Below are 19,117 nucleotides of genomic sequence, written 5' to 3' on the forward strand. Positions count from 1 at the left end.
GTGCCCCATGTCTTTCTATGATAATCTTTCCACTCCTCCTTGAGTTTTCTAATCAAGTATACGTGTTGTATTTAGACTTGAATGAATTCATTGGTTTTCGGGTTTACTCCTCAGCCTCCAGGAACCAGGATGGCGTCCAGCTTTGATGAGTGATTTGGACATTCAGTTCATTTGTACTTTGTGTATCTTTGAAATTATTTTGATTACTAGGCATTACTCAAAATCCGCTGGCAAAACGTACAAATATATTTTGCCATCGAGTGGCTGTGGTTTGATTTCACAATCAGATTAGGTGGGCCAATTGTGGTACTCAGAATAAAACAGGCTTATCACAGTTTAAGCTAGTCAAAGTCAGGTCTTACCAGTTGAATCAATCAATGCTTATTGTTGAGCCTTACTCATGCCCCCCTCTGTGTTTACACTGCTTTAAAGATTAAAAAGATTGCATGCTAGTCTTTTCAGACAGAGTCAGGGCTTGCAAGTTAGGAACACCAACCAGAGTGTGGAGATCATTTTGATGTGTTTAATAAAGAAGATACATTAATTGTCTATGTCAAAGACAACTGGGGCTAAAGGCAAAACAATGAACTCAGACAGATGTTGAAATTAATGAATAGCTCCAATAGACCTGCAGTGAAGCAACTGATTCTGGCCACAGGGGGATTATGAATTAGGCAACTAGTCTGGTACCTGTTGTAAACCTGCCTGTTAGAATGGACTATTCTCTTGTCCTGCGTTGATGTTCTGGAAATACTTCAGAGTTATTCCTTGTCACTAGTGAGTCATCCTCAAACAGTTCTTCAAAATAGTTTGACTTTTTATCGTTTGTCTGTTCGAGTTTGTGTTCGAGTTTGTGTGAAGAGCTTTCAATAGATGTGGCGTTTTGTTCTGTGATGCAGTGACAGTGTTTCAGTGATATGAATTGCGCTCTTTTTACCTGGTTTATCTGCAATGAAGATATTGTTAATGTGTGTGTTTAATACATAAATTTGAACGATTTACTGAACTACTGGTATTTTTTTACACATTTCTGGTCGGCTACTTTCTAGGTTTGTTGAGCAAGTGACACAATGTTCAAACCCAAGTTCACAACTTTTTTAAATAAAAGCTTTGTAATTTAGCACGATATAAAACAAAATGATTCCTATGCCTTTAGTTGACAAAATGCTAGAGAGGAGGTGACTCTAAGCATGTTGTAGCAATGACTGTGCACTTCTGAATATCGGTGTCAGTCTGACATGGTCAAATGAAATCAATCAAACTGTCAAAAAAGATTTTGGCCTGTGGGCTGTACTTCTTTGGACCCAAGTGTCAAGTGTGAAGCTGAAGATGAAAGATTCTCGAGATATGCGCAGATAAAGAGAGATTTCTAGATTTAGTAGACCGATTTTAAGTCGTGAATTCAAACACGTATGTACATGGCAGAGGGAATGCAAGTTTTGCAAGAGGCTGACGTTTGTCAGACAATAGTTTCATAATAGCAGCATATTTCTCTAACTCTGTGATCCTACAGTGATGTTGTCAAAACGGTCTCCTCTGATTTCAAGACCTGTCACTGCTCCAGACAACAACATGTAAGGGTGTGAAAGGTATGAGACTAGCATGATACTTTATCTTTCGAGGCAGATTTAATTAGAAATCGTGTTAAGTATGCAGGTGATCCATCAGAGGCTGTCGAGGCTGGGTCTCCTCTTCTCTCCCTCTCCTCCCCTCACGGTAACACATTGTACACATGGAATCTGAGAATGATGAATGGAGCTGGAAACTGTGAGGCAGTCAAACACCCCTGTCACACCCACGCCTCTTAATCTCAGCTCCTTCCAGCATCCTCACAGCCCTGCTTTCTATCGCTCCACTGCGACAGAGAGATTAAATCGACTTTGTCTTAAATAAACTTTGTTTTTTTTGGTTAGCTAATATTTTGATGTGCATAGCAACAAATCGACAAAGACCAAGTGCACTGATCATAACTTTCATCAAGACAGTGGGAGCATGCCTGAATTAAAGAATTAACTTCCCTGAGGTTTTCTTAGAGAAATCTAATTTCAGACTGAATATATGCATTTGTATTTCCCTTTAATGATCATTGTGACTATAGATACTAAATTTCTAGTCACTATGGAATAGATCACATATGGACAAATGCTCACGTATTTCAACCCCTCAAATGAAATACCTGTTTTGCATGAAGCAATCACTTAACCATACAGAGACCTGACTTGGTCCTTTCACGTAGATTTTGTGAAGTGAAAAAGTGATCACAAAAGACTTTTAAGTTGTTTTCTGTTTTGGCCTGTGGGCTTATCTAGTAGATGTCCCATGTCTGGCATCAACTAGAGCTATCTGAAAATTAATTAACAATTTGTATACTGGGTCTGCACTGGTTCAAACTGTTTCCAGAAAATAGCCATTTGCCGTGTGACTTAACCAAAGCTTTTCAGTTTAACTAAGTGCTATGCTTGTCAATGTTACTAAAATACCTACCTGGTGTAAGCATATAACTTTGAAAGTCTTACAGACATGGTAGTGGATGACAAAGTTAAGCTTGCTGTAGGATGTGCACACAGTGACTGACTGACATATTTTTGCCCCCTGGGGCTTCCCATATATTCTCGACACACATTTCAGAATATATCTAACCATATCCCTTTACTTTAAATATATCAGTGTCCATCTCGTTTCTTTCGTTTGTTACACTCAGTTACCTTGATTTGTATTTCCAGTCCTCATTGGGCTTCAAATGAAGAACTTGCGCAGTAAATCTTGAAACCTGTGTACTGCAATATTCCTGCCTTTGAAAGACATTGCTGGTTCAGGATGAATCTGGTGCAGAGAGGATATCTGGGCCATCTGAGTTCGCTGTACACACGTTAACAGTCGGACTAGTTTCTTCTCTCAAACAAGCCAAACATTTCTCAACACAAAACTCAAACACTTTTTGTTGGTGTTTTAGGTCCAGACGGCATTTTGTATGATCTCTATTAACAGCTATCTGCATATGAATGCAGATCGATTAAAGAGCCCTAATTGATTGATTGTTCCTCCTCTTTTGCTCTCCACACGGCCTATCAACATAGGGGGCAATCAGAGACTGCTTAAATGTGATTGGTCAAACTAGAAACAGAAACCAGAAGGCCCGCTCCATAAACTCTTGTCTGTCGTGGACAGATTCTGCATATTCACATCTGTTTATAAGGATTACTTCTTCTGCAACTTAAAGGTGACTCCTCCTGCTCTGTGACGATACCTCTGCTGGCCTATTCCTTGTTCGTCGGTTTTATAAATGGCGAAGCAGACTTGATGTGCAACAACATTGAACTGGCTGTGTAAAAGTATATGTATACAATATACCACAATTATCCACAGCTCGAAGTAGCAAACATCGTCCCTCCACTAAAACCCCACTCATTGTCCAGATTATTCACTATTTTAGATCTCACATTATATTAAAAGTCTATAACCACACACCACACAGTGCTGTTAGACAGCCTTGACTATAATAGTGTAACAGCAGCATCCCCAGGACCTCCTTCAACAGGGCTTGAATGATTGCTCATGTCACTGCAGCGTAAGAGCGGCCTGATGAACGGCTCCCATGTGGCCTTCATGGAGGTATTTCCACATTACAGTCAATGTAGTGGATGGATTAAAGGCTGGAAGCTGTCAATGAGGGGGCCTGCTGATGGATGTCCAACTCCAACTCCAACTGGAAATGTAAATGGATTAGCCATCTTAGAGGCCTGAAGTCAATAATGATTAGTGATGTGTGTCGTTGTTATTGTTTCTTAAACATATGGTTTTAAAACAAAGGATCTGGCTAAAGGAGTCAGTAGAGTGTAATTAATCATTACTAGATGACCCAAACCTATCTGACGTTTATACTTTAGTGATCATAGCCGACAGGATTATATACTGCATGTCTTTAGAGTTGAGATTTAGCACTGAATATTACAAAATCTACATGCCGTACAACATATACAAATTATACAATTCATGCACCAATAGATGTCAATCAAACGGTAACTTCAGAAGGCTCCTACCAATTCAATCTCACAGAGGCTGAGAAATGTTTTAAAAGTTGAGTAGTGTTTATCTTTATGTCCAAGATCTTTCTGGGGCTGTGTTATGTCCAGCCTACAAGGAATCTGAGCATAACACGATCTGCCTCCTCAACCAGTGCCATCATTTCAGATTTGCAGTCCAAGCAAAATGGATTTCTTCATCAGTCAGGGTAGAGTAGGCATAGAGAAACACAGCCAAAACAACAAACAGAATAATCTGATACTACAAACTATCTAATCTATGTTTGATAAAAAAAAATAAGTCATCTTACAAATCTTTTGTCACACAGTTCTCAAGTGAGTTTGCAACACTGTTTCCTTATATTTCATGGAAGCAGTATCTACAAGATTATACTCGATTTGGATCAGATTCATTTCTGATCAATTTAACCCCAATGTCCTGGCTGTGCGTGTCTGGTCTCATATTGTATGTAGTAGGGGAACTGTGTGCACACAAAGTTATTGTCAATGTTATTAAATACATGTCTCATAAACTCTAGAGCGAATCAAACAAACACAAAGTAGACTTCAGTCTTTTTCAGATCCTAATAACTTCTGATTAATCTTTGTGTTTATTGTTAACGTGTAAAGTGAGTGCAGGTCAGCAGGGGAGTGAGGAGGGAGGATGTAATTAGGTTCACGGGCCGCTGCTGCAAAATTAACGTAGCAGAAACTCAACAGTTCGTGAATGCACTAATTGCGATTTTTTTCTTTCAAAATGTAGTCGTTTCGAGGTTATAGATGTTGGTTTTGAGACACTTTTCGGTTAAATAATATTTGGTCAGTCATTTTTGACAGGCACAAATATGAATTTAGGTCCAGACTGAAATGTCCCAACAAGTATTGTTTGTATTACCATTCATTCAGGGTCCACAGAGGAGGGAGGCCTCTGACTTATCATCGACCATGCATCCATGAAGTTGAAACAGATATTCAAGGTGCACAGAAAACAACTACTACAGACTGTGGTGATAGCTGACTTTTATGCCGGCAGTGTGTGTGCGTGTGTGTGTTGGATAGAAGAAGTGCAGCATATTGTTGCGTTGTGTTAGTGTGTCTTGGACTGTAAAGCGTGTTGAGTGGTTGACTAGAAAAGTGCTATATAAAATCTATTTACCGATTTGTAATCATCTGACCTCTCCCCTTGGGCCACCATGAGGTTGACATTGTGAATTGTGTTGACATCCCTGAAAAATTAATGATCTCTTTCATTGGTTGTTTTCATCTAGCACCATCTTCAGGTCAGAGTACAGGCTCAATATTTTCAGAACAGATCAACCAGTCAGCACTGCAAATCAACAGAAAAGGTCATAAAATGCCCACACATCACTTGGTAGATGTGTATGCCGAAATATCCAAATATCCACCTTTGCTGATGAGCACGGCTTCATTTGGTTGCCTGCATTTTTCAACTGAGTTTCGTTTCCTTATTGAGTTACACTTATGGATGACTGTTAGATGATATCATAAAAGCAGGCTGCGCCAGATGTTTCACATGGCATTTGCACAGGCATTTCTGTGGCTTTACTTCATACAGAACAAATAATGGATCAGGCCTGGCTTTTGTCCTGAGTAGCGAGGTGGGTGAGATGTGGATTATTTTCACTCTCATCTTCTTTCGATCTTTCACAGACACCAAACCTATGCCTGCCAAACCGCTCACCTGCTGTAAAAGTCTGACTGAACTTCAAATCCTTGTGAACAAAAGTGTTTATTTTGTGCAGCAACCATTTTCAAGAGAAATTCAGTTATTGGTCATTGAGGTAGTTCGGACAAAAACCCTTTGAAACACTTCATGTTGTTCTCATTCTTAATTTTTGCATTTCAAGCCCATCGGAAGCATCTAGCTCAGTAGCTTGATTGGTTCAAAATTGTCCTCAGCAGCCCCCCTGACACTCCCTAGTTAACATGGTAACATTCTTTGCATTATCCTTCTACAAACTGTAACTTCCTGGTTATTATGATCACTCCAGCTAACACATCTGGTGAACTCTGTCCTACTATAGCCATATATGGTTGATTTTATTTTAGGTCTATATGTAAACCCATGTAAATAGCAATACTGTCAACCCTGCTGTGAAAACAAGAGGAGATAGAGAAGACAAATTACTTTTGCATTTCTTTTTGTGTGCAGAAGGATCTATGAGATAAATAACTTACAAATTGTTGTGTTTTTCCCCCCAATTTGGATAGAAAATCGAGATGTTTCCATTTTTGTTAATTATGCTAAGCTAGGCTGGCCACCAACCTTTTTTATACAAAGATGTTTTCAGACATGAAATTCAGATAATGTCCGCACAGTGAGGTCCAGACTTTTTCCAGAATCTTCCTTTCCTATATGAATTATGCACTAAGAGATTCCAGTTAAAACGAGGGGTGCTGCAGAGTGTACATTCTTGTTTACGGAACATTAACATTGTCCTGTTTCACCAAAAGCTCTGTTATCTCATTGTCTTTAAATTTTTAGGGTGTTCTACATGTACTTCTCCACTTTTTCGTCTTGAAAAAAAGGGAACGAATGTGTATCCCAAAATTACACATTTCAGTGCCATCTCCCAATAATAATACAAATTAAAATTAAAGTTTGCTTGCCTTTTTGAAAGCTCACGTCAACCAAACATGACAGCAGGACTTTTTCATATTCAGCGTTGTTGTTTTATGGCAAACACTCAGCGTTTCTCCATCCAGAAAGGCTTCCTTCAAAAGTTACACTTCACATCAATATCCATACAAAACTTTGGTACCTATTTTAGAGAAATGTCTGGATGAAAGCACAGGAATGTTTGAATTTTTAAGCCAAGCATCAGCCTTAACACATTACATGTTTTATGCGTAACCGTTTTTCCAAAATCAAAATCACAAAATGTGGTGTGTATCAGAGTTTGCCGTTATTTTATAAAACCTGTTCGGAACTATGAAAGTTTCAGTTTTTCTAATAGTTTATAATACTGTATTTAGACTGAATGACAAACCTAGCAAAGGGGAAATGAGTTTCCACATTAAAACCATTTGTTATCAACCCTCCCGTGTTCAGACTGAATGTGAAGCAGATTTGTAAAACACATGGTCTCTCACAAATTATGTTTATTTACAACTAGTTTTCAACAGCAAAGACTTAGGAAGCATAATTGCAACCAGATTATGGTTTATATTACCATAATGAGTATGTGTCTCTGATTAACATGTTTAGCAAGTCAGGAGTATGTTGACACTGAATACATCGGTAAAATGTTCACTGACAACTTGTTTATTTTCCTTCAAAAGTCAAGTGTTCACTATTAGAGAGAACTGCATTGTTAAACTTCAATGGTTCTGTTTAGGCTCTCACAGCACTTGTTCAAGGTTAGGACGAAATGATGGTCTTATTTAATACAGAAAAGGTTCACAGTAAAATAAAACACAATGAATTTATGAGTTTATCCACATTAAACCAAATCCACGATCTTTCACGAACCTTACCTACAGTGTTTTCATGAAACTAACCATAGAAAGATTGGTGTCTGATGCAACAGTGTGGATGTGTGCCTGAAACAGCTCAGTGGTATAATCCTCCGCAGACTTCTCTCATACACTCTGCCTCTCTTTGTTCTTCATGACCTCGATTGGCATTTGTGCTTAATTTTCTGCCAACTGGGATTTTTAAAGTTTTTGATTTTACCTGTATGATGCCACGTGCAAGTGAAAATCTTTATTAGGTAAAATAAGTGTTAATGTTGGACCAAATTTTGCAGCCTTCAAATGAACCTTGTGAGCTTGTGGTTACGATATTGGAAGTTCTGTACATGATGGGCATTAAAGTGTGTGAAGTCATGAAAACACTGCTGCTGGGCAACAGCAACATGTGCACTGATACAGGACTAAGCCCAGGCTAGTCGTGAGCAGCGCGTGTGCGACACGGCTCATCTTGCTTTTTATTTATGCGCCCTATCAGGTTAGCGCGTCCACTCTCCCTGCATAGGCGTCAATTGAAGACTATCAACTTACCATTCAACTTCCCTGTCCTACTTTTCTGAAAACGCCAGCCAACGTGTCACAACTTGTAAAATCTTAGCTTTTCGGAAAGCTTTTTCAGAAAACTCCATGGTCATCATGAATATCACAGGAAAGAGGCGTTTATATGGATTCTTCTCTCGGTAAACACAACCCTGGTTGAGGGCAACATGGTTGTGGTACCCCGATGAGGTATCCCAGTGACTTTCATGATCCCTAGACTTCTCCTCTATATCACACAATTTCACAACATCTAAGGGATGGACTTTGAGAGACAGAGTTGCTCGGGGCAGAAGCTGGGATATGGATTTCTGTAGATACTCCTCAGTCAAGCATCAAACATGCCCAAATGAGTTTCAGTATATACTGTGCAGAACAGTTTACGGTTAAGGGAGGATTATTTTTCTCCCATAACCCAGTGATGAGACCCCCAGACCAGCTATGAAATCCCTGCCAGAACTGAATTACATCTTCATTCGAGAACAATGTTCTTGTAATGGCAATTTTCAAGCATTACAAAGGAGAAACGTCATTTCCAAAACGAATTAATGGCTTTTAATGTCAGGTGTAGCGGGAACTGAGGACAAACTCATTATCCTGAATTACTTGTCATAAATTTCCAATTCATGACGTTCCATAATGATTCCAGACTGCATGTCTACCTCCCCCACCACTCTCGACTCACCCTGGCTCTCTGTGTTGGACCATCGGACGTCCTGGGACCTCCCTCCCCTGACTGTTGGTGCCTCATTCCAGATGTTTTGGATCCCTGCCTCCTCCACATCCCTCTCTAACCCCTGTGTGTTTGTTTCCTTTTGCTAGCCATGTGCTTGCTTTTTGCCTCTTGTCTGTTTGTGTAGTCTATACTTTTTCCTAGTCTTCACAGAGAAGAGGAGGTCGAGGGCTCAGATCGTATCAGTCGGAAGCTCCTGGGAGTTGCTCGACACCCACAGAGGTCATATATCCTCATTAGTGTTTACAATGCATAATGTTGTCATTTCTGCTTACTGTTTTCTGTTACTGTACTGATTCCAGGGTGGAAAAACACAGGGTGTCATAATACTTGTTTTGATTTTTCAACTCATTGATTACTGGGCAACATAAATAAAATGCATTAACTCCCACTACGCCATGATGGGACCTCCGGAGAGGGGCTGCAACCAGCAATTATTGCTCTGAAACTGCTGACAGACAAAGATTCATTAGAACTAGTACTGAGTGGAATCCTTGCAGAGAATCGGGTTCACTCTGAAAGTGATGATAAGTTGAGTCAACTGCTAATACCTCATGTATTGCAATGTTTTGGGTCATTTAGATTAGACAAAATATTGCACAACATACTGTGTGAAAGTTTGTTTTAGTGATGAAAATGTGCAGCAGCTGCTCATCTCAAATATGATAGCCATTCTTGGCTCCGGTTGCACAAATTTACAATATGTCTGTTTATGAGCATAATGCAATCAATTTGAGTTAGAACTACATGATTCGTTGAGTAATCATCCCTGAAAACATGGAGGATTTGTTCTATAAACACGTGCTTCCAGCCACAGGAAACAAACCCTAAACATGTCCCTTCATTTTTTTTCAGCAGGCTTTTAGCATGAGTATCTATAAGGCGCAGAACACAAGACCTCGCCATCATGTAGAAGTGGGTCCTGTCAGACTAAACTATTTGGAACAAAGCTACATTTGCGGCGACAGTGATATATTGCAGAATGCAGTGGAATGATGAGGGAGTAACCTGAGATTTCCCACACATGTAGACAGACATGCACTCACATGCACCATTCTCCTCTGGCTGACACGCACACACACACACACACGCACGCACACACACACACCCTGTTTCACCACCATACAAGGATTAGGTAATTGTGTATGCCAAGCCTCCTTGGGCATGTTGCAGTTGAGATCATTTTGGACAGCAGGTTTATTGACAGCGTTGACAAAGTCTGTGAAAGAAAAGTATAAAGCGAGGCTGAAGGCTTGTGACCTCCCCTCATTGTCAATTAGAGCAGATCCAGCTCAGAGATCAGACAGTTGCACTGTGATGGATTGTGTTGAGGTTTTCAGACAGGGCTATGAGGAGTGAGGAGCTTCATGCCGACAACCATGACTTCATCCTCTGCTGTTGCCCAGTTCATATCTCCAGTCACTGTGAAAGATCTTGGAGTATGATCTAGAATGGAGTGCACATACTAGAACGCAATGATGTTGAGCTCATCTAAAGCTGACAAACCAAAAGGAAAGGAAAGTCCCGTGTGAAGCTTTCTGCTGTTTTTAGTCATTGTAATACACTGCTTCAGAAATCAGAGCATATTCTCGCTCTTGACTGAAAACTCTCTTCTTGGAACTGTCCTGGTCAAGTTGGTGTCGCATCGGTCACACATGTGATTAAAATTTAACCTGCTGGGCGTCTGCTTTTGTTTTTCACGTGGAAAGTGAAGCTTTCATCTGTAACACGAAGGAGACAAAACACTCCACCTGTCTGTCTCTGTGTCATTTACTGGAACACAACCTCCTTCCCCCCTGTCCTGTCTCCTTGTTATTCTTCTCTGTAAGACACAAGGAATCTGGACACCACACCGGCCAGATGTCAAGATGTCACCAGATGTCAGAATTCAAAACAAAATGTGAAGTGCGGTCTTTACGGCTTTAGCTTAATCGTCACCTCTCTGTCTCATCTGAATTTAATGTAATTGTAGTTGTGCAACTATAACGACAGAATTGACTTTTTTTCCTTATTAAAAAGTAATTTTAGCTATACGAGGAATTTTGGGAAGTGTGCTTTCTTTCTGAGATTAAAGGCTTAATATTTTACACCTTTCTTGGATTTAATTTGAAGTATTGGTACTCCTAAAATGATACATCAGTGGTTTAAAGTAAAAAAACTGCTGAAATGTTTATTTCCATGTCTTCTCTTCTTCTTCTGTCGCTGACCGCACTTTGAGTGACACGCGACCAGGTCTATCACCGGTCTCATTCTGGCGCATTGAATCTCTATGGTAAAAAAGTCACGTTGTTATGTTTGCAGCTATAGAAGACCAACGTTACTGCAACATCACGTTTCTGTAGATTAATGCTGCACAATATCAGGAGAACACGCCCCCTTCTCACTCAGAAGGCGACGCAGGTTCTGGTCCAGGCCCCGGTCATCTCAGGCCAAGACTTTTGCAACTTGCTCCTGGCAGGTCTCCCTGCTACTGCCATCCCATCTCTGCAGCTCATCCAGAATGCAGCAGCTCGACTGATCTTTAACCTAAATCCACCCACACCACTCCGCTCCTCCACTCCCTTCACTGGTCACCAGTGGCTGCCCGCATCCGTTTCAAAACATTGGTACTTGCGTATCGTGCAGTGAATGGATCGGGTCCAGTCTACATCTAGGACACGTTGAAACGTTACACCCCAGCCCGTTCACTCCGCTCTGCATCTGCGAATCGGCTTGTTGCTCCCTCGCTGCGAGCTGAACACTCATCAAAATCACGACTGTTTAGTGGCACTTATCCAGTGCACTAAAGCACTTTCTAGTTAGGCTTTCTTGAAGAAAATTGTTGTTCTGGGTTTGTAATGTTGTTCACGACTTCATCCTACCTATTTCACTTTTGTAAAATATCTACAAGACACCCAAATTCCAGAGTTCAATTTGCAGTAGCATAGACATAATTTTAGCTTTATTTGTACATATCAACACTCAAACATGTGATAAGGAACCTTTAGGATTATAGAGATGTTACTCCCTTAATAATTGACTCAAAATATTGCTTGTTATTATACTTTTTAATAAGCAGAAATCAGATTTCAAACATATACATCTTACCTCGGCATTGCTCACTATGTCCTTCATAGGCTTTAGTACACTGAGATTGCCATTGTGTATTATTATATGTTTAACAATGTGAGATGAAGTACCACCTTGAAATGTTTACGTTTAGGTTTAAAAAATAGGATACTCACCATAGTCAGATCTACAAGTTTAAGTAGACAGTTTTATAATGGCACCAGACTTCCTCCTCAGTAGAGTTTAACTTTACTAATTTAAACATCCACATTATATAAAATGATGAACTACCTTAAGACCACAGTCGGGCTCTAATACATTCATTGCTATTCTACTATATTAGCAAGGCCAACCCAGCCACAGCAGCCATTGTAGTTCTACCAAATTTAGCTTGATACGGTTTTATAAAGGGCAAGCATATATGAGGTCTGTATGGGTTAGTCTGTCTGTTTTTTTGCATATCTTTGTATTCACTCCCATTTGTGAAAATGATTATTATATCATGGATATATCTAGGCATTTACAGTTTCTGTAACTTTTGTTAACGCTCACAAAAATGTGATTCTTAGATGGATACCTTTATTCATATGTTGTCAGAATTTGACAAAGACTTTTACTGTAATTATTATTAAATGGAGTACACTTATATAGCTTTATCTAAAAATTCAGCTATAATTGATAGTTGATAGTGTTGTGCAATTGATACATTAAACGTGACACCATTAAATGGCCTTTCTGCATTCAATAAATTTGGTTATCAAAAAAATATTGAATATTAATATTCAAAGTTTTAATATTAAATAATAACTTTCATTGATTCAAGTTACCTCGGGGCACCAGCCTTCAAACGAAGTGAACAAATAGCCAATTTATTGATTGAGTCTCGTGAAAATGGGCAATATTCTAACTAAGGGGAGAGGAGAATAAAAACATAAATAAATTCATTTTTGTTTTTGAAAAGAAAAAAATATAATATATTCATGTAGAACCACGTCTGATGCCAGTAGCATCTTTCACAACAACTGCTGGCGGCAGCAGCATGTGGAAGCCATGAATCCTTGATGCCTGATTGTGATAATGATGGTTAATGTCACAATCAGTCAGTGATATTGCATTGGCTTCCTTCTTCATGCATCTTTGCCAGAGCTGTGGTTTGATGCAGTTTGCTCTGAGCATATTATCAACAGTTGATGTCTGGTTTCCTTCCATCTCTCTGTCAGGACGGCATTTCTTGTCTTCCAGTCGCTGGCTGTTGTTTGTGTGCTGGCATCAACATCATCAATATGTCATCGGTCATCATGTGCAACACTGTGAAGACTTTCAACTTGCTCATCGGGCATCTGTACAGAAGTCTCCTCTGGAACACTGGGATTGGATGATCTGAGCCGTTTTGCTGAGAAAGTTTAATGTGAAGAATGCCAACAAAATTTCATTGCAATGTCAATCAATACTTGTCATGGCTCTGAGGTAAAGATTTTTTGGATTCTGGGCTTTCTATTTAGTGCTGGTGGTTTTTTGTTTTTTTTCCCCCTTGAGTACGCAGTTTCCTGTTTTATTTTGAAGTTTCGACCCTTGTGTGTCTGAAGCTTTATTACCTGCCTTTGTCGTGTTTCCCGCCCTTGAGATCATCTGCACCTGTTCCTAATGTGTTTCACCTCTGTTCAATCATCCCTGCATCTCTTTTGTATATAAGGCTCTGTGTCGCTCTTCGTCTTTCACTCGTCATTGTCTATCGCTGTCATGTTTCTATTTCTGTTTTCTGATGTTTTTTCAGTTTAGCCTTTGCAGTCTTTTCTGGTTTCCAGGTTTTTTTCGGTTTCTGTTTTTTTTGGGACTTTGTTTGCTTTTGAATCTTGTTGTTTTGTAGTTTTATTTCACTGGCTCCTGCTTCCCCCCAGTTCCCTGAAACTACTAATCTAAGGCTTTTTAGTTCCCTATGGACTGACCTTGTCTGGGGATCTCTTTCCTGTTTCTCCTTCTGGAACAAGTCCGTATTGTACATTTCATTGACTTGATAACATTTGTTCGGGTTCCTATTTTAGTTGTCCTAGTATATGACATAAACACACAGACATTCTGAATGCTTTGACAGTACAGTATTTTAAAAGTACTCTTGCTGAGATAAACATGTATGATGTGTTATTGTGCATGGTACCTGGTAAAATAATTAATACAAAGTTTCAATATTTCATGACAAGCCAATGTTTGTGTCTTGGTTTTTTGACCTTTTTTTTTGACCATGCTGTTATTGCTCATAATCATCTGCCAGTTATACATATATGCATTGATGAGCATAGATTGATGCAGCTGCTTAATACAGCAAGTTTTCCTTTAATGGCCATTGGCTGGACACTTTGTCAAGAGAAATTTATCTGCATATGTTGAAGAGGGAGGTGAGGAATTTGAGGTTGTATTGAGACAAGAACACTTCTGAGTTTACGAAGCTCTGCTTAATTGAGGCAAACCTTCCTTATTGTCCAATATTTCATAGTTCAGCAGGTTGAGCTTTTCTACTTTTCTTCTAAGAAGGGCAATATAATCAAAGTAATAAATATAAACTTTATAGACTATCTGAGGAAATGATTTCATGAAAACAGAAAAATGGAACAGGGTATTGAGAGTGTTACAATACCAGTTCTGTGTTGACTTTGTTTGTCAGAGTTTTTGCTTTTCTGAGCATCACATCTAGATGAGTCTCTGCATCGTCCTCTGATGTCATCCACTGGTGTAATTTGTTTAGTACCTAAACAATATAGATTAAATATGTTTAAGCCACAATATATGATATAGTCACATTAGCCAGGCTTCCGTAGTTCTTGAATACAATGTGATTTGTTCTTGATTTAGAAAAGTTATGCTAGTGAGACATGCAGCAAAGGACAAATAGAGCAAACTAAAACTGGGAACAAGGCAGCAGAACATTTTAGAAAACTGTATTTGACTTTTGGAGTCATGACAATAATCTCGGACACGGGAAAACAGATTATTAATTTAATACAAAATGCCCCCTTAAATTTTAAACATTCTAACATACATTTTGTAAAATTTCACTTTCAGTAATTGATAGTCATATTCATTTTAAACACACAGAAACCCTTTTTCATTTTATTATATTTTCTTTGGCATTTTCCCCCCTTGTCTTAACTTTGTGTACTTGATTAATAACTTTTGAAGCTGTGTCTTGACTAATCATGCTGGTTGAGAGTTTTGCAGTTTTTTTCCCCCATACAGAAACTACCCAATTTTCCCAGGGGATAAATAATATATTTGCACAGTACTGCTTACCAGAGACTTTTTGAGTATGCCACTGGATTTGGGGTGACAGGTCTGGCAGGGTCGTGGGATACAGACAAATAAAACACACACACAGACAAGACAGACAGATGTTTGCTCTTGAAAGAGCCATTGTTTGTATTAATGAAGGACTGCATCGAGGTTAGAATAAGAAGTGAGGGACAGGTTATAAAAGGAGTTCTAGTTTCTCAAGAAACATTAAGATTGTTTCAACTTTTCGATTCAGAAGGCGATTGTGAAAAGCACTGGCTCTCCTGCTTATTTCCTAAGATTTTTGTGAACATTATGACTTTTTTCTTTTTAAATTGACTTTACTCACATAATTGTTTTTCTTATTGAATTGTGACTTAATTCTCGTAATATCACGTCATTCTCAATATCTCAACAACTTGTTTCTTCATTTGGTCCTTTTGCTCTGCAATAGGAAATAGCAGGCAACATTTGCTCAAATTTGAAGCAAGAACCCACAACAACTCTAATGCTAATTGGTTATCAAACTAGGTTGTTAGGTTCAGTTAGTAAGACCAAGTTTAATTTGTATTTATTTTTAGTCTGTGTAAAGGCACAATGGTACCAAAGCTGCCCACCTCACTGTGATGGCATGAAGCAATGCTTCAACATAAATCACAAAATCATCGTGAAATTATTATAGTGAGTAAAAAATTATCCGTTTTATCATTCTCTTTGTGGGCAGATCGAGTGAATTGAGGTGTTGAGTAGAAGCAGATTAGCTGGTACAAATAAACGAGTACTTCACCAACCGTTTTTACTTTGCTTTAAAAGAGATGTTGATATGAGTGCTGATATGTGTATATACTCCACTTTGTGTTTTAGATTAAAGTCAAACATCATCAAGAACTAAATGGCGATTAGCATGGTTAGTCATTCTAATGTAGATTGAGACCTCAACATTAAGAATGAACTGCGCATGTTTAGTTTCACAGAGATTTAACATATAATAACTCACAAGACACAAACACAATTTCTTTTTTAACCCTCTTGTTTAAACTGCAGCAACTGTTACAGGGTTGATGCAGGTCACAGAGAGCTTCATCATGTAAGATAATCATTGCCAGTGCTTTCACTGCTGCAGCTCTGCCATCGAATGAAATCGAGTCCTGATGTGGTCAAAGGATTGGTTTCTGTGATTTGTACCCCTGGCTGTTGCCCATTTCTCTTGAGCCAGAGTCAATTGTTCCTGTGTTCACTTCTGGTTTAGAAGTTGTCTTTGTGGTTTGCCATAGCCCCTGACTATGAGTCCCTGGTTCTTTACGTAACTAGTGTTAAATGTAGAATACATCCTTTTGACATATTAGATGTATGGCTTCACTTCACAAAAGTTCCAGTGTTTGATTATTTAGTTTTGATTAGCAATTAGTTGAATGCTGCAGTTAATCTGTCTTTCCTTATTTTCTTTCTTACTTATATGATCATGTGCAGACACATTGGATGTATTTTTGCAGAGTTCATGGGAATTATCGAAAAAAAAATTGCCGTCAGAGTTGTTCCAAAGAACTGAGAACCTTTTATACAAGACGACCCATCATAAAAGAAAGACCTCTCTATTGGTTCCAGTGCCTGGGCACGCACACTTCACAGATCACAAGGTCTTTATGTTCCAAAAGTGTTATTAAACGCAGATTTTAAAGTTCCTCATGCTCCAGTTAACAGCTCAGTTTGTCACATTTACAGCCCAAAAGGTCTGAATTCCCAAAAGCCATGTTTTTGGTATATTTTGATGGTGATGTTTGAGAACTTAGTCATGTCTTTCAAAGAATTTTTTTTTTATAAATGTTGAATAAATATACTGAATTTAAAACTATTAAATCCTTAATTCAAATATTTAATTCAACAAAGCCTAAGTACTAATGTTTATAAAATTACTGACAGTGTTAACCCTGGGTTGATTTAATAGATTTGGGTTTGATATAGTTTGTTTAATTCAGTTTACATAACATCTGATCATCAGACACCTTGTTTCAGGTCTGAAGAAGTAATAAGGACACCGCCAGTCACCCAGCATGCTAATGCTAATGCTAGCTTTCCAGAGAAACCTGGACACTTGTACTACCTGATGTTGTGTTTTAGTAACTGTCATTGTGTGTGAGTTTGAATATTAATATGTGAAAAAGTTGCATGCACTAAAACGTATTCACTTGTCACTACACTTTTCATCTGTAGTGGCAGGAGGCCTTTGAAATGTCAGTGACTGGCTGTTATCTGTGCACTTGAGGAAAGTACCTCAGGCAAAACCGAAACAAGACATGAATTCATATTAAACTGTTCTTTTGCTCTGTTTAGACTTAAGTGTCCATTAAACCTAAATCAAAAAAGTATGTATTCAACACTGTATTTTACTGAAATACGTCCCTACGTTTGTGATGACCTCAAGTATACTCAGTAAGCGATGTGTATAAAACATTTAATATTATGGAGTTCCATATTATTGTATAATTTTCCATTGGACTTGTACTGGTTTGTCTTAAGCTTCCCAGAGCCTGCTGTGTCACTGCGGGACAATAACAGCCTTTCAACATGCATGTAGCCACCAGTGTGGTGTACTGACTGTATAAAAAAGATGGACGACAATGACTGCTCCCTTAAAATGAGGCCAAAGTGTATTGATTGCAACCTGGTGGACAGCTGCAGTGTAGGTCAGGAATCCAGATGATGGATGGGACATGAGCCAAACTAAAAAGTCAAAGATGTCGTTATTAATAGCTGTTATCCATTTGGTGTATGTTCAACTGCTCATTTTTACTTAAAGTTGTTTTAAGCAAGTTCTTTAATGCAATCATGAGATTGACACATGATTGGTCAAACGTGAGTATCGAATGGGCCTCTCTACAGTGGCTCCATTCCCTGAATTGTGCTACGCAGGTTCTGGCTCCAAACTAGCAAATTGTGTGTTAAAATCTATTAAGGCCATGGAGTTGCAGACTGTTGGTCATAGCAAGTATGGCAGAGTCAACACATCGGCACACTATGTGGGGCACCCACATGGGGAGAGTCATAAATCAATGCAATTGGGTAATTTACAACCAACAAGCCAGTGAGTAGCTTGTTTGTTAGCTAGCAAGTAAGTGAATGGGTTGTTTCTTTGCCAATGTTGTGAAAATCAGTAACATACAAGCTTTTATTTATTTATTTTTTATTTAATTTATCCAATTCCAAGCATTTGTTTTTGATTATAAGCATGCAGAAATGAGACAATGTAATCCTGCTAATTATATTTCCGTTTACCTCTTTGGTAGTTTTGGGTCAGATACTGTATTATGGTCAAGTTTTACCCTCATTTGCATTGACTTCAGACAAGCTATAAAGGTTTCAAAAAACTGTTTTTGTGGAGTACTTCATACATAGAATAAAAACACTGAAGCTGCTGTGGACAAAGCTACTTTACAGTTTGACTCTGGAACCAGTTCCTGGCTGAGTAAGTGGTCCAGTGTGTAGCAAGAGACTACTCTTCAGACATTAGTGATTAATGGTCTGTGTGAGGCTTATGCTGTGCTGGTTACATCACTCTGTTTCTCTCACATTCTATAGCAACATGACACCTGATACCTTGTCAAACCAAAAAGATCATGTCACCATGAGAGTTAGTTTTTCATATGTTTTAGAGTGGTGGTCTTTGATCCAATGCTGTCACATTGAAAACAGACTGTGAGTAGCATGAGAACACCAATCATAAAAAATGGGCTTTACTGGTTGTGCGTATGCAGACTTGACCACATGTTTTCCTTGCTCCGCTGTGTTGTTAAAATGCTATGACACACATACATGCCTACATTTTATGGCATGAGCATGTCTGTACTGTATTTGCACATTTCCTGCAGGTGAAAGAATACAAGCATTATGAAGTGTAACTCAAGCTTGTGGTTTAGATAGTCAAATCAAAATGTTCTCATCGTTGGCAATGCAGTGAAAAGGAAGTCACAACTTTATATGATTGATAACATTGCAATACCAGGGTTTAGCAGTTTGAGCTGGA

This window comes from Limanda limanda, chromosome 6 (genome assembly GCF_963576545.1).
Source record: "Limanda limanda chromosome 6, fLimLim1.1, whole genome shotgun sequence".
Classification (NCBI taxonomy): domain Eukaryota; kingdom Metazoa; phylum Chordata; class Actinopteri; order Pleuronectiformes; family Pleuronectidae; genus Limanda; species Limanda limanda.